The sequence below is a fragment of the Miniopterus schreibersii genome (genome assembly GCF_964146895.1).
Source record: "Miniopterus schreibersii genome assembly, chromosome: 9".
Classification (NCBI taxonomy): Eukaryota; Metazoa; Chordata; class Mammalia; order Chiroptera; family Miniopteridae; genus Miniopterus; species Miniopterus schreibersii.
In genome coordinates, this window is record NC_138118.1 from 62,590,419 (window position 1) to 62,605,673 (window position 15,255).

Sequence of the window (15,255 nt, forward strand, 5' to 3'; positions counted from 1 at the left end):
CCACACCCAACATCTTAGCCTATCCCTCTCCTTACTGTTTCTCTTGTCCAGTTGTTACATCTTTTCATGTCCCTACAGGGCACCAGATCAGCTTTCAAGGTCTCTACCATGAGAAGTTGCAGGTAGGGTAGAAAATCCTTACATGCATAGCACTTTATTAAAGTGTACATTTGCTAGAGTTATGCAGTTAAAAGATTTTCTGGATTCAAAGTCAATCTTGCCGCCAAAAAATAGTCCGCGTCTCCCAAGAAGGAAGTGTATCTCAGTCACATCCTTGGGTCCCAAGCTGTCCGACTGGGTGTGTAAGGTCGCTCTTGGGAGCAAAGTTGTTTGGACTTCTCCCAGCTGCTGTGGGTGGCCAAGGGGTTCTTCTGTGCTGACTTTACATTTCTATTTCTGTATGTATCTGGGTGAGTCTGGCTGCCCACTTCAGCCTCTCAGCCACCCACCCCTTCCTGCCCCGAGCACGTGCTCACAGTAGATTCAATAATGCATGTGTATATTCTCTTTTCACAATTTCATTAGCAAATCAGCAAAGTATTGCAGCGTGTTTACAAATGCTGCAAAGACAGCCCTGGCCAGGTAGTTCATTTGGTTAGAGCTTCGTCCTGATAGGCCAAGGTTGCGGGTTCCATTCTCAGTCAGGGCACATACGAGAATCAACCCATGAATGCATAAATAAGTGGAACGACAAATCGATGTTTCTCTCTCTCTCTCTCTCTCAAAATCAAAAATATTTTTTTTTTTTTTAAATTAAAAGAAACACTGCAAAGGTAAATATTTTCCAGTCTCCACACTGCCTTGCTCCTGCCAAAGTCTGAGAGTCTCCGCTTAGACCTTCCTGGTTTTGACTAAGACTCTGCCTCTTTGGCACAGTAATGTATCTTAGAGTCACCTGAGCTCACGCCCTTCAATCAAAAACCAAAGACGTACCTGAGTGCTGCTCCCCTTGTCAGCAAGATCACACCCATATAATAAGTATAAAATCTCACAGATAAAAAATATCGAATTCATGTCTGATATTCAATGAGAGACTTAGAAGAGGATTATCATGAAATTATTTCTGGGTAAGTTTTGGCTAACAAAAGAATTTTGAATCAGGAGTAGCTTTTGTTAGGGGGACTCAGAAAAAAGTGGGGTGGGGGGGAGGAACAAAGTAATTGACAAAGACAAAAGAAGGCAGAGAGAGCTGGCAGGAAAGGAACAGAGGTTTTTGCAGTAGAATACTGGAAAGCTAAGAGAAAACCATTGAAAGTAACCTAGGGCCTAAGAACCGAAGCCTGAGGGAGTATGTGAATAGAGATACTGAGGAGCTGGGAAAATGGAAAATAGGAGATAGAAGCCAACTGCCCCATAGTTACACATTCAGAAGATATTTGTAGCAAATATAGGTAGCAATCTACTGGATTCCATTTTCTCCTTCCAATCTAACAAAATGCTCATTTGTTTAGGACAGAAATATCATCAGTTAAAAATCGTTGCCTTCCTGGATTCCCTTTCAGCTAAAGATTCCCTATTGATGGGACACCAATGAGATGTAGGCGAATATCCCTGCAGGCTTTCCTTCCCAGTAGCCGGCCTCCAGAGGAAAGGAATGTTGCTAGGCCCCCATGCTCTGTCTCACCTTGCAGCCACGAGGGAGAAAACACACGACTAAGGACAGAAAGAGCTGAGAGGTGGGAGGTTTGTGGTTCCTGATGAAAGCCTTGAGCAACTGCATTTTTTGTTTTGTTTTGTTTTGATTTTGTTTTGTTTTTTTGTTTGTTCGTTTTTTGAAGCAGAGCCCAATTCTAAAAGATAGAGTATAAGGTACATTAAGAAGAGACCCACACAGATTTAAAAAAAAAAGATACTCCTTTTGAAGATATTATCTAGAACAAAAAGAAACTAATTAGACGCCTCTAATGCTGAAATGGTGAGAGAGGGATAGCCAGTTAAATTTCCAGTGAACAAAGAATGATAAGTGGAAATTAATTACTCATATAATTCATGTAAAATGAGGAAAATAGTATGAATACCATTTCTATTTCAAGTTCTGCCTTTCTTGGTATATTTTAGCAAACCTAAGAATATGGGCGCTTTCCTAAGTATGCATACAACCTGGGTCTGCCAAGGTTTCCTATTTTTTCTGTATAAGGTTTTAAGTTTTCTTTATAAGGTTTTAGTACTTCCTTGGGTGGTTTTGAGGAACCTGAGTCCGCATGGGAAAGAATTACTGTGTTATAGTCCTTTAGGGCTTTGAGCCCAGGGATATACACATCCCAGCAATCATAGTCTTATAGGCGCTGGCTCTATTCTCCTGCAGCTGTTGGAGTTTGGGTGTAACCTCTCAGAAATGAAGTTATTAGCTGGATAAAACAAACACCTCCAACGTTGCTATTCACCCTGAGGGTTCCTTAAACTCTTTGTTGTCCAGACAAATCCTAATGATATACATACACCCAAGATGAGTTATGGAGAATTAATTACAGACTCCTGAGAATCTAAGAATGGGATGGCAGCCCAGTGGTTCTGACCCCTGAATCATACTCTTTCATAGGGTCAACCTACCTTAGGGAAAAGTATTTATTTTTGATAATGCAACAAGTATGAACATAGGACACATTTCCAAGTGACTTCCTTTAGGAAGTTTTGAGTATATACCTGTTAACACTAATATGTAGTAAAAAAAAATATATGCCTTTAAAATTTGGACAACAAATTGAAAAGTGATGTTTCTCTTCTTTGGGGGAGAGGGGGAAGCAAATGTATTTAAAGTATATACAGAATGTATAAGTGGGTAAAATAAATCTAGCAGTTCTGTTTAAATTATCCTTTTTAGGATTATCTTAGTTTCTTATTCAGGAATGTATTAGGTCAACTTAAGTACTATTTATTACATGAGAAATACAAGCACCTTTGTTACCCAGTTTGGAAGAAAGAACATGGATCAGGTGTCAGTTACTCTTTAAATAAAGTAAGTCATTTCCTTCCGTTTTAATAGTTGAAATGTAAGAAAGAAAAAGGGCCATATGGGGATGTGACATGTTCCAAATGGCAGTGTAGTTCCAAGGAGACCTTTAGGGGTTGTTTTTTATTCCAAGAGTCGGCTCAATACTTTATTATGCAGAAAGTGTGTTTGATCAGGCGAGACCTTCAAGTGTGAGCTCCTCTGTGGTCAGGGGAATGCTAATGACTGTCTGACAGCTTGTCACAGACGTTGGATTTTTTCCCCTGCATCTCTGGCCAGTTTTCTTCCTATCTGGCGGCTGATGTGGTGCTAACTGCCAGCAGGCACCATACCCACTATATTGGGAGGATCTGTTTCCAGCAAGCCTTCTTTCACTGTCATCTCTATATTGCATCTCTATCCCAGGCCCTTCTAGTATTTATAGCCCTATGATTTTGATTTGCATTTGTTTGTTATATTGCTTTACACGAAATCTTTGTCTACTTCCTGAATCTGTGACTGATCTCCCCAGGACATCAAAGTGCCTGGAGGGTCTGATTCTCTGTGACACAGAGAAGCTCACCAAAGGCCATGCCTTTGATTTAGTTTATAGCTCTTTAAGACAGTGTTTTTGTCCCAAGCTCCCCTGCAGACTAGCAAATGACCTAAATTCTTGAGTGGGGAAGAGAAGGAAGGTAGTGGGAAGAAGTGAAACTCAAGGAAGCCACAATGCCTGTCCCCTGAAGAGGGGGATGGTGCCTCTCAGGTGTTACAATCTGTTAGCACTACACAGAACCGCTCATCAACTAACATCAACCACTTACTTTTACCTTGGGGCAAAATTATCTTGTATGCAAATAGTAAATATGTTTAAAATGATTTATGATGCCTAAACAACATTCTCAGATGATAATGACAAACTCGAAGTGTGACAGGGAAGAGTTCACAAATGTCCCAGCTCAAACTTGTTCAGTAGGTTCATGCCCAAGTGCAGAGGTTGGGAGCTTTCACTTCCACCCCTCCACCCTCCTTGGGGAGTCTAGGCCCAAGCCCCAGAGAGGTGGTGATTCTGCTTTTTAAAAAGTGCAGTTTGCATTAGAATAGGTCCAGTAGGACTGGGGGACGTCTTGAGACATGATGGGCAGACATTGCGCCTGCTGGGGCCTACAGGCATAGGACAGCCTGCTGGGCCTGGGAAGCAGGACAGATACTGTTGTTTCTCAGCACAAGCATGTGTCGGGCACTAGAGTGGTGAGTGTGTTGGGAGTCACCTATTGTTCAGTCGTGACAGCTGGTGCAGAGAGGAGTATATACGCAAGTGAAGACTGGGAGGGGCACGTACAGAAGCTGAGAGCTTGCAGCAAACCAAGGGCTAAGCAGGTAGTATGGTCGTGCCAGGAAGTCCATCAAAATGGAAAGTGGGGAGTGGGACCTCAGGCCTTGGGTCTTGGCTAAATCCTAAAAACTGCTCCCTGTGTTTCTGTTGTAGACAATGCATAGGAGTGAATGGGGCAGAAAGTGAGACATGAGGGTAAATAAGATGAGGAGAAGAGCATGGAGTCAAGAATGAGTGGCTTCTTGTCATGCCAATGGTCCTATGTAGGCAGAGCATGTGGATGGGAGGCCAAGGACATGCAAACATGTAAAATGGTGAATACTTGGATTGAGGGCACTGGGGTGATCAGTGCTACAGGGATGCTAGCTTTTTACTCCTTGGTATGTTTATCCCCCCACTCCCACCCCACCCCAGAATATGAGCTCCTTGCATTGTTCATTTCTGTCTCTCCAGCTCCTGGAACAACCTGGCACATAGCAGGTGCACAATAAATATTTGTTGATTGCAGGATTAAACTGGCTGGTACTCCTCATTCATTATTGGACAAAAGAGCCAGCCAGCCTACAAAACCCATTCTTGATTTAAAAGCAATAAAAAGCCATGTGTTCCAGTAATAGTAGAAAACCACTCTTATGCTTCTTCCCTTCTCTATCTTTTCCGTCCCCAACACTACCTCACCTACCCCCAACCTACAAAAGGTCTTTTCTCTTCATGTAGATTCCCAACACCAGCCCTCAACATGATTTCCCCCTCCCACCCCGCCCCAACTCTGTTATACCACATGGTGGGGAATCACTCTGCTCCTCCATGCAGGGAGCTCAGCACCATTAAGTTTGCTGGTAACTAAGAGGAATCCTTCCCAATACAGATGAAGCCTAGATGAAAAGCAGAGACATGGGCTAGAAGTGGATGGGGTCTTCCTGGAGGACACTTATATCTTACTGAATTTCGTCCATTATGAAACCATAAACCGGCCCTACAGATTCAATGCCTTGGCTTGGTCTACAACTGTATTCAGAGAAGCTTCAGAACAACACAGAATAACTTCGTGCAATAATACTCGGTTTTTCCCCCTGGGCAGATGTAGTCTTGGCACACCATCTGGTTATGTAGGATTCATTACTGCACTTGCGCAGGCCTCCTTTATTCAACTCTTAAATTGAATATCCTGAGCTGCTAGCTCCCACCCTCTTTGAAATTAGGCAGAGATAAATAAGAAAACTCACTACAGAAAGCTTTATCCAAAAAAATAATTAGTGAATATAGAGAATCCACAGTACATATTCCTGTGGTTTCCTGAGGTCCCTTAGGTAATATGGAATTCTTTAAAAATGTGGAAAGATTTTGATAACATCACAGTAAAGATCCTCTTAAATCACTGGTATCCAGCGGACTGTAAATTTTTCAAGCTATTCTCTCTCTTCCAAGCCCCAGGCCTCATCCAGAGCCTGACCTAGTGACTTGCTTACAGCCCTTACCAGACAGACACTGGCCAGATGAATGAAACCATTCACTAATCATCATGACAGGAAGAAGCTGAATAAATGATTCCTGTTTCCTTCAGTCTAATAAGAGGGAAACAGCTTGATAAGCACATGTGAATTCTCTTAAATATTTGCAAACCCGTGATTTTATTTCTCAGATGCATAGAGCTTATTACGGCTTAGCATAGAATTTTTTGCAGTTAGCTACTTCTGTGCATTTTCTTTATTAACCAATTTGGAGTTCTCTCTGTGCTTTCACTATAGTATTCATGAATCCTGTTAATAATAAAATATTTAAAGTGAAGGAAATAAATCACTCCCATGGGAGGCTGGGGATGGTGCTAGAACTGGAGGGGAGGAGAGATGACTAGATCTGACTATACATGTTTTGGTTTGCAGGAGAGCTCGCTTGCATGGGACTCTCTTCCACTGAACTTTTGTTGGCAGAAGGTATTCAGAGCAAGTGAAAAATTCAGAGGTGAATGTGCCAGAGTCAGAAGAGATACATGTGGGCACTGGTTTTACATTTTTTCAGTGAGGAGCTGATCCTTTTGCTTTATATGGTCCCAGCCCCCTTGCTCTGGAGCTCGGCTAGAGACCTGCCCCTAATTATAAGATTCTGAATGTGGAAGCTGCTGTTTATGCCTAAACAGCTACTCAGAATATCACTGTAATTGCATGTCTTCCTTTCTCAGTTCTTCAAAAACAGGAGCACGACTTGTAGGTTTGGAAAAGTTTAAAAAAGTGCTTAGTGCTAAAAGAAAAAGAGCTAAAAACTTGCTAGTATTCCATTATAGTTCTTTGTTTTAAGATTCTCTTTCTTGCAGTAGTAATACCTTGAATTTATAAAATTCTATAATGTTTTAAGCCTTGTCTTGCGTACTTTCCTCCCTGAAAATATAATGTACGCTTGATGGTTGTCATTATACCTAATGTGAAGGTAAGAAAATAGAAGGGAAGCCACTTGTCCTGCTGTCTGCTCTTTGTGTCCACAGTCTCTGTGGACCCCTTTGTCACTGTGGATTCCATTACTCCTCACGTGTGGGTGGAAGACTGACCTCTCTTCAGAGCTCTCTCCCCACATATCCTCCTGGACACTGTCCACAGATGTCCCACAAGTACCTTGAAATGAGTATTTGAAAACTGGACGCCTTCTCTTAACTCCGATCTTGTCCTTCACTTGTCCCAGCAAACGGCTCTCCTCCCCAACCGTCACCCAAGGCAGAGTCCTGGCCCAGCCCTTCACCTCCCCGCCCTCCCTTCTTTCACTTTCAGGTCTCCTTTATCCGCAGCAGCCACGGCTTCGTTCTGCTCTTTGTATCCCTTCCACGGCCGGCTCACACCACGCTCCCATTGTCCTTCCTGCTCTCAGCCTAGACTGTGCCAGCTCCTGGCTGCCAGAGTGAGCTCTTTGAGTCACACATCTGAAATCGTTAATTTCTAATTAAAATCCTTAAACAGCTTTCCATGGCCTACGGAATGATACCCAAATTATTACATATGGCATATAAGGTCTGGCCCTCGCCCACATCTTTAGCTTATAACCTTCAAGCCCCTAATATACCCTCCACTCATATTTCTAGCTCACTGAGCGCACATATATGCTTTGACTGTCACCTACTGCAGTCTGAAGCAAAGAAACCCATATGATCCCATTTATAGACTATTCCTGAAATGACACCATTATAGAAATGGGGAATAGAGTAGTGGCTGATAGGGGTTACGGTGGGATGAAGGCAGGAGGGAAGTGGGTGTGGCTATGAAATGGCAACGCGAAGGATCGTCTGGTGAGTGGAGATGTTTGGTCGCATCAGCAGGAATATCCCGGTTGTGATATTGTGCTATATACTTCTGCAGTTGTTACCGCTGGGGGGAAATGGGTGAAGGGTACACAGGATCTTTCTCTTGCTCCCTGTATTATTTCTTATAACTGCATATGAATCTACAATGGCCTCAAAATAAAAATGTCAATGAAAAATAACTGACAAATATTATAATAAATGTATGTTTGTTTGAGTAAATATTTCCAGGATTATTGAAAATTAAATCTCAGCACCACTCTTTATCTGCACTAGCACCAGGGTTTATTAGGCACTTAGGCATTACGCAGCCTTACGAAATATTTGGTGAGCAAATATTGCCCTGTAGGTAAGTCTCTCAGGTGAAAAGATTTCCCTGATAATTGCTCTTCCTGTTACAGACCCACATCTAATGTAAATTTCCCTTATAAAACGGTAACTTTCACTCTGTTTTCAGAGCTTCTCCTGGTTTCTCAAAACAATCAGCTCAAAATAATCCTTATGCAAAGAAGCACATGCTTTCCCCCTTCACAAATATGTTCCAAGGATATTGGCCGGAGCCCCTGGATTGCTCGTCTTCAGCTTTGGGCAGCCTCGCCTGGTTCCCGCAGTGGACAGCAGCAATCATTTTGTACGTGGTCATGAAAAGGGTCTTGTGTGAAAAGCCAGCCTAGGGTCTGGATTGCAGGAGGCATGAAAAGCATGCTACTTACTGTTTTGTGAGTAATGTCTCAGAGGTGTTTGGCATTTACTGTGTATCGGACACACGGTGCACTGCACCTTATCTCCTCTGGACCTCACAGCAACTTTATAAGCTAAATAGTATTATCCACAAAGAAACAAAGCTCAGAGAAGTTTATTAACTTGCTCAGTATCTCATGGTCTGTAACTGGTCAACCCAGGGGTTTTTATGCCAAACCCAAATTCTTAACATGGAGTAATCTTATTTTACCTGAGGGTCCCCATATTCAGCAAAATCTATAGTATTACAGGTGAATGAGAAGCCGGTCTCTATGCAGATAGGAGAGTCTAAAGGGTGCGGCTCGCCCTGGCTGGCTTGGCTCAGCGGTTAGAGTGACACTCTGCGGACGGAAGGGTCTGGGTTCGATTGTTGCCAAGGGCACGTGCCTCAGTTGCAGGCTTGATCCCTGGCCCTGGTTGGGCCACAACCAATCGATGTGTCTCTCTCACGTGTTTCTCTATTTCTCTCTTTCTTTCACTCTCTCTGCAAAGCAATGGAAAAATATCCTCGGTCGAGAATTTAAAATAAAATAAAATAAAATAAAATAATAAAATAAAATAAAATAATAAAATAAAATAAAATAAATAAAATAAAATAAAATGTGCCACTCAGGGTAGGTCAGAGACCCACAAGGACTTCATTTCTATTGGGAAATGAGCACAGTGCAAATACCTATGAGAAGTAACACTTTAGACACTATTAGTAAATAGTCTTTGGTATGAAGTAATATTTTATAGTCTTTGAAGAAGGAACTCAAATAACCTGAGCCCTGAGATGTCTATAAGGAAGGCAGGTTGGTGCTTTCTGCAGCTGACGGCAGACAGAAACAAGCAGGGGGGAAAGACCAGACTCAGAAGGAAACCTAGCGCTTTAGTGCTACTTCACTGTTTCCTAGCACAGGCAGAATTCCCCTTTTGGATCAAATGGAACCAGGGAGATGTGAGTGAGCACTTTGTAAATATTTGTTCAAAGCAGTTACCATTTCTTTCCAATTCCTTTCAGTAGTCCTCAGTGCCTGATGAGGACTCACTGGCAATTTTCTAAGACATGAAAAAGAATATTCTAGCTGAGTTAATAGACAAGATACCAAAAGGAGATGGGGAGCCCTGCACAGCCTTAAAATGATAACAGCCAAATTAAATATAGTCATCAACTTAACGATGAAAACTTTTTTGAATTGCTGTGCAGTGTGAGCAATTTCCATATAATTAATGGTTGCTTTGCATGTGGGGTGACTAAGGCAGCAGGCTTCTGGTTTCCCTGTAGGGAGAGAACATACTGCTCTGCAGATGTCTCACTAGCTATCAGTGGCTTGATTCCTTTCCTTTGCAGTGAATTCAGGGTGGTCCACTTCAAAACAAATCCTTTTTGGGTAGCTACTATATGCAGAGCAATCTCGAAGGCGTAAGAAGAGAAACAAAAATAAGTCTCAATAGCTTATCTCAAGAATACAATAAAGATAAACTGACATGTGTATGTACATTGCAATCATCTCTGATAGGATAAATGAGTGAGCACATCTGGTCCAGGTGGAAAAGCTTTGTCTTGCATTTGAGATAAGGCAAGATTCAAAAGACAGATAGAAAAAGGAATTTCCAAGAAAGGGGAACAGTGCCTACCAAGATAGGCACCAAATAATTTTGGAGTATTTTCAAGGAAACACAGGTATTGTGGCTGACAGGTATTTAAGGGGTTAGGGTCTGGTAGAACTAGTCTGTGTTCTCCAATACACTAGCCACTAGCCACATGTGGCTACTGAACATTTGAAATGTGTCTAGTCCAAATAGAAATTTGCTATAAATTTCAAATTGCTGTAAATGTAAAATACACACCAGATTTGAACACTTAATTTAAAAATACAATACCTTATTAACATTTTTACAGTGCTTATAGGTTGAAATCATATTTGGATTGCAGGGAAGAAAATAAATTTTTTCTCTCTGCTTACCTTAGATTCATTAGCCGAGGCCTTGCAAATTAGACTGACAAAAGGCAGATTCACAAGAGGAAAACAACCAGAATTTTAGCACTGCTCATAAACACAGGGGTAGGCAGTGATGAGTAACTCTAAGGGGTGGTTAGAACTTGTGCTTACAGAGCATCTTAACAAACAACAATAAATATGTAGAAACAAAGAAAAGGGACTTTGAGCTTCTGGGGGCAACAAATTGTGGGAAGACAATTTGGATGGAGAAATTAATGAAAGATAAGGGTGTTTTAGCAAGCTTTGTTTGTGTAGATCACTCTGGTGCCATCTCTGGGCTGAAAGAGTCTGGAGTTGTCTCTAGTGATTAAGAATCCTGCTGCCCTCCCTAAGAGAATGGGAGAAGGTAGAGTTTTACTTGGATCTGCTTCTTTTCAATTGCTCCCATGTCACATACAACTTACGTTGAATAAATTTATATGTTGTTCACCTGTCTTTGTTAGTTTGATTTTCAGACCCCGCCAGGGACCCTAAGAAGGTTGAGGAAAACTTTTTCTTCCCCTGCAGTATCAAGGGGGCAGTTCCTTTCACTGGAAGGTAGGCCAATGCTGCACATCCAACAGAGGCCCTGCCCAGGACTCCTCTCTGTGGAATGATTGAACAGAAGCCTCCTGCCCTTTCTTCCCTTGATGACCCAGCCCAGTAATTGTTCCCTTCTCCCAATAAGCCTCTGTCTTCACCCATGCTGTGTGGTGCTGTGGAATTTGTCCTGAACCCGGACAAGAGATACATGGTGACCACAAAGAGACCTGTGTTGCTTGACAGCTGACCACTCAGTCCCCAAATCCTACTAATCCTATAGTCGCCAGTTTATTGAATGAGCTGGGCTTGGTAGAAGCAAGCAGAGCACAATGTCTTTTTCTTCTTTCTTTTCCCCCTCAGACCTGCCCTGTGGATCCATTCCAGGCCAGCTCTGGAAGAAATCTCAGGCAAGTCTGTCACCTCTCTGGTCACTGTCGCATAATAAAAGGACCATCCCAGCCGACCCAGCTGTGGAGCTGGGTGGGGGATGCACAATGGAAGTCACTGTTGCCTGGGTCACTGCAGCCCATTCTCCCTCTCCCTGTGGTGGGAGAAGACTTTCAAACAGCTTCACACTTTCAACAAAGGGGAGAAGGTGACCACCTGATCCAAGAACAGCATCCTACCAAATTCCTAGGGATAACAGAAAGATACAAGGGTGAGAAGCAGCTCCCTGTACTGGATAAAATTAAGTCCCTTGGACCAGATCATGTCAACATGAGTAATTAATTAGGAGAATTCAAAAGGCATACAGCTGAATGCTAATCAAGCCTTCTTCCTGTTGGTGAAGGGACGCTGAATGGTGGCGTTTCCATGACGACTTCTGGTGTAGGAAAGTGAGAATGATGAAGATGGATTCCTGCATGTGGTATATGCCTCTCAGGAGACATTCGGAATGCAAATGTCCACATAAGACAAACTCCATCTAGTCTAGAATGTTTGAAATCCTTAGCAAGGATAACAGGGATGCTACTGATTGTGACTGATCGATTTGCCTAATCTCAGGTCATCAAAGCAGTGGGGTTTGAACAGAAAAACTGAGCTTCAAATGAGCATGTTCAGTTTTGGAAAAATTACATTATTTAACCTAGGCTCTCATTTTCAAACATTAGAAGTTTTTAAAAAAAAATACTCTGCCTCTTAAGTTGCCAATAAAATAGACCTTGGAGTTACTTCCATGCTTTCCCTCCCCCCAGCAGGAACTTGCAATTCAAGCAGTAACTTAAAGGCACTCAAAGAGATGTTGTTTTGGGGTTCAGGAAAATGCTGGCTTTTTATAGTAGGGTTTCTATTCAACTAGAAAAATCATTATAGGAGGATCTTTAAACATCAGTTGTCAGGCATAACCCTCCAAAAGTGATTTGCCATAGTGGTTGGAATAAAGCAGGATACATAGGAGTGTATTTTTGTTAAAAATTCTGACTCTAGTTGTTGAAGCTCCTGATTCCTTAGAACAAATACACCAAATGTTAATTTTCTTGCAGTGTTAGCAAGTTCTTATTTGGTTTTTCCTTTGATGATCACACACACACATACACACAAGCGCTGCTTCATAGGAACCATGAAAGATTTATAATATGGGGCCAGCTTCTAAAAAGTTCCCAAAGGAAAAAGGAATAGCATTTCTTCTGTTTTTGGATTTTCTCTAAGAACTCAGACTAGTTCTTGATTTCATAAACAAACAAGCAGTTGCATCCATTTCATTAGTAATTGAAACCATAGATTACAAAAGCTAAAAGCGTTACAATTCCAATGCACTCCCGTCTACCTTTTGGTTTAAAGCTGTATATGATTCAGGTTATCTTTTAAATGAATGACTAAGATATGTTATTAAAATTTTCTCACATTTTTAAGAGTACTTCCATTATCACTGTTATATGCAACAGCCATCAAAATTCCCCCATGTGAAGTACATATCCACTGTGTGGTAAATGTAGCAAAGGAGACATATGCTCTTTACAAATATTAATGGCAAGAGTTAAGTGTCTTCTAAGTTCAACCTAGAATAAACGACTTGACTTTTCCTGTTGCCTGCATGGGGTTTACTCTCAGCTTTTTTCATGCGAATTTCAGAAAATCTCAGCAAGGTCACGTGAGATTATACAGGTAGCAGGTGAAAACATCCTTGTGTTTAGGTGTGTGTGGAATGCCTGCGTCTGTTAGTGAAAGTTACTGGAGTAAAGGGGGAAAGGCAGTGTCACTGCGCATGGGCACTCACCCAATCACAAAGGGACCCCAACTTCCTGCCACATGCTCTTACTCCACGCATCTCCACATGGCCAACGTTTAACATGTATATCTTTTTACATTATATACAGTCTTAATCAGCCTGCCTTATTTCAATTGCATATATCATTATATCTGACGTTCTTATAACTACTGTGTGATCAATAAGATTCCTATAAGAGATACCGCTTTAAAAAAAATACCACACGAGAAGGGTGACCTATAGCCTACCTAAGGCGATGGTCACTTTATTTATAGGATTTTTAAAACAAGTACATTTTGTGTGTGGAGGGGGATTATTAATCCCTTCACCTTTTTCACCCAGCCCCCCCTTCCCTTTCCCCTCTGACAGTTATGGGTCTATTTCTATTCTGTTTACAACAAGTACATTTTTAATGAACTAACATGAATAAAGGCACAGCTGAACTCTTGCTCCCAAAAGAAAAAAGTCCAGTCCAGGGAAATAGTGAAACTCAAAAGCCCCCTCTAGTTTAAAACTTCCCTTTCCTGGGTCAGGCCTACTTCAGGCTATGAAATGTGCAGCTGGGAGGCTAATTTAGTTTTTCGTTATTTCTTTAGTGTTTGCTCTACCTTTTCCACACTGTTTGGATACTGCTGTGGGCCCCTCCATGGATAGAGCACCAGAGGTCTGCAGTGAGTGCAGAATATTTAATTTGAAGGCACAACTCTAATTATTATCCGGGCCCCTGGAGCCAGCCTGCACTCCTGTGGGCTCTGCGGAGCTAGCCCATCGCTGACCCGTCCCTCACCTGACAAGTTTCGGGGACAAGTGATACCTTTTTCAGGTGTCTGCTTGTGAGTTCCCACTTAGCTCCAGGTTCCCAGAGAGAGGCTCGTTCAATGGTTAGAGCCACTTCCCAGCCCCCAGCCCCGCCCTAGGCTGCCTGCTTGGATGGGGGCCCCTCTCCGAATGGCCTGGCCCAGCTGCTTCTCCGCGGTCCCCAGCGCACAGTCATCCCGGTCCTGCCCAACTGAAAGCAGGCGGCTCCTAGGCGACCCTCTCCCCCGCGGCTGCAGCTGCTGCCAGGCAGGCCAGCTCGCACCCAGCCTACTGGCTTCGCGTCCCAGGCAGGACGCAGACGACAGTTCCGATCACTCAAGTGTCAAGACAAGTTCAAATCTCCAAGTGCGGTTTTCTCTAAGCTCCTCTCGTTAGCTTAAAATAAGGAGGAAACACCCATTTAGAGGAACACACCAACCCTTCTCTGCAAAGAAACCCTCACAGGAGGCTCTTCAACCTCCCTGTGATTCTCACCTTCTCTTTCGCAGTCTGGAGGCACGTGACCTGCCAATGCTGGCAAAGCCATTTCACATTTTCTGGAATGCTCTGCAAAGGCAACACACTACCCGGCTTTGGGGATGAGGGTCCACTTGGCACTCCTCTTTCGTCCTCAAAACTTGGGGCCTCTGCTAAAGTTTCAGGACACCTTGTTACACTTGATGTGCTCAATTCTTAGATGCCATCTTTTATAACATCTATGTAGTTAGAGTTTATAAAGTGACAAGGAGACAGCCTTCGAGTGACAAAGACTCAAGATAGCAGCCACCACGGGCTCGGGAGTTAAAGTCCCTCGCAATTTTTGACTGTTGGAAGATCTCAAAGAAGGCCAGAAAGGAATAGGAGATGGCACAGTTAGCTGGGGTCTAGAAGGTGACGAAGACATGACACTTAGAAGATGGACAGGGATGATAATTGGGCCCCAAGAACAATTTATGAAAACTGAATATACAGCCTTAAAATAGAATGTGGACCTAAATACCCAGAAGCACCCCTCTTTGTAAGATTTGTAACAAAAATTAATATGAATGGAGTTAATAGTTCTAATGGAGTGGTGGCAGAATTCATATAGTATCAAAGTTGTCCTGCAGGAGCTTTGGCGCCTAATGATGTCTAAAGAAAATATGAAACTCCCTCAGCCACCTGAAGGACAGTGTCACAGCAATTAATCAAAAAGAAAAACCACAAGCCCACCCCTCCCCCATTCGATTTAAGCAGTCTTCATTTTCCACACTAGTAAATTTTCTAGATATGTCTTGTCAACCTCAAAGTGCTGGAAAGGAAGTTCCCATTTAAAGTCAGTTTATCTTAAGATACTGTAAATGATACTAATTTTTTGTCCATTTGAAGTATATAAGTTGTGCTATAACAAAAAAAAGTGACAAGGAGAGAGAAGCAGTAGTGTGCTCTGTGTGTTACTGACAAGGAGGTGAC

The 15,255-nt window shown here is 42.5% G+C and overlaps 2 pseudogenes across 2 annotated transcripts; both read left to right on the forward strand.

Moving 5' to 3' along the window:
* Positions 1–11,283: 11,283 nt before the first annotated feature.
* Positions 11,284–11,709, forward strand: LOC308561621 (microtubule-associated protein 1 light chain 3 beta pseudogene; annotated as a pseudogene). Its single transcript has one exon. The product of its transcript is annotated as a microtubule-associated protein 1 light chain 3 beta pseudogene (transcript).
* A 2,879-nt stretch (positions 11,710–14,588) lies between these two features.
* Positions 14,589–14,990, forward strand: LOC308561545 (ubiquitin-conjugating enzyme E2 variant 1 pseudogene; annotated as a pseudogene). Its single transcript has one exon. The product of its transcript is annotated as a ubiquitin-conjugating enzyme E2 variant 1 pseudogene (transcript).
* The last annotated feature ends 265 nt before the right edge of the window (positions 14,991–15,255 follow it).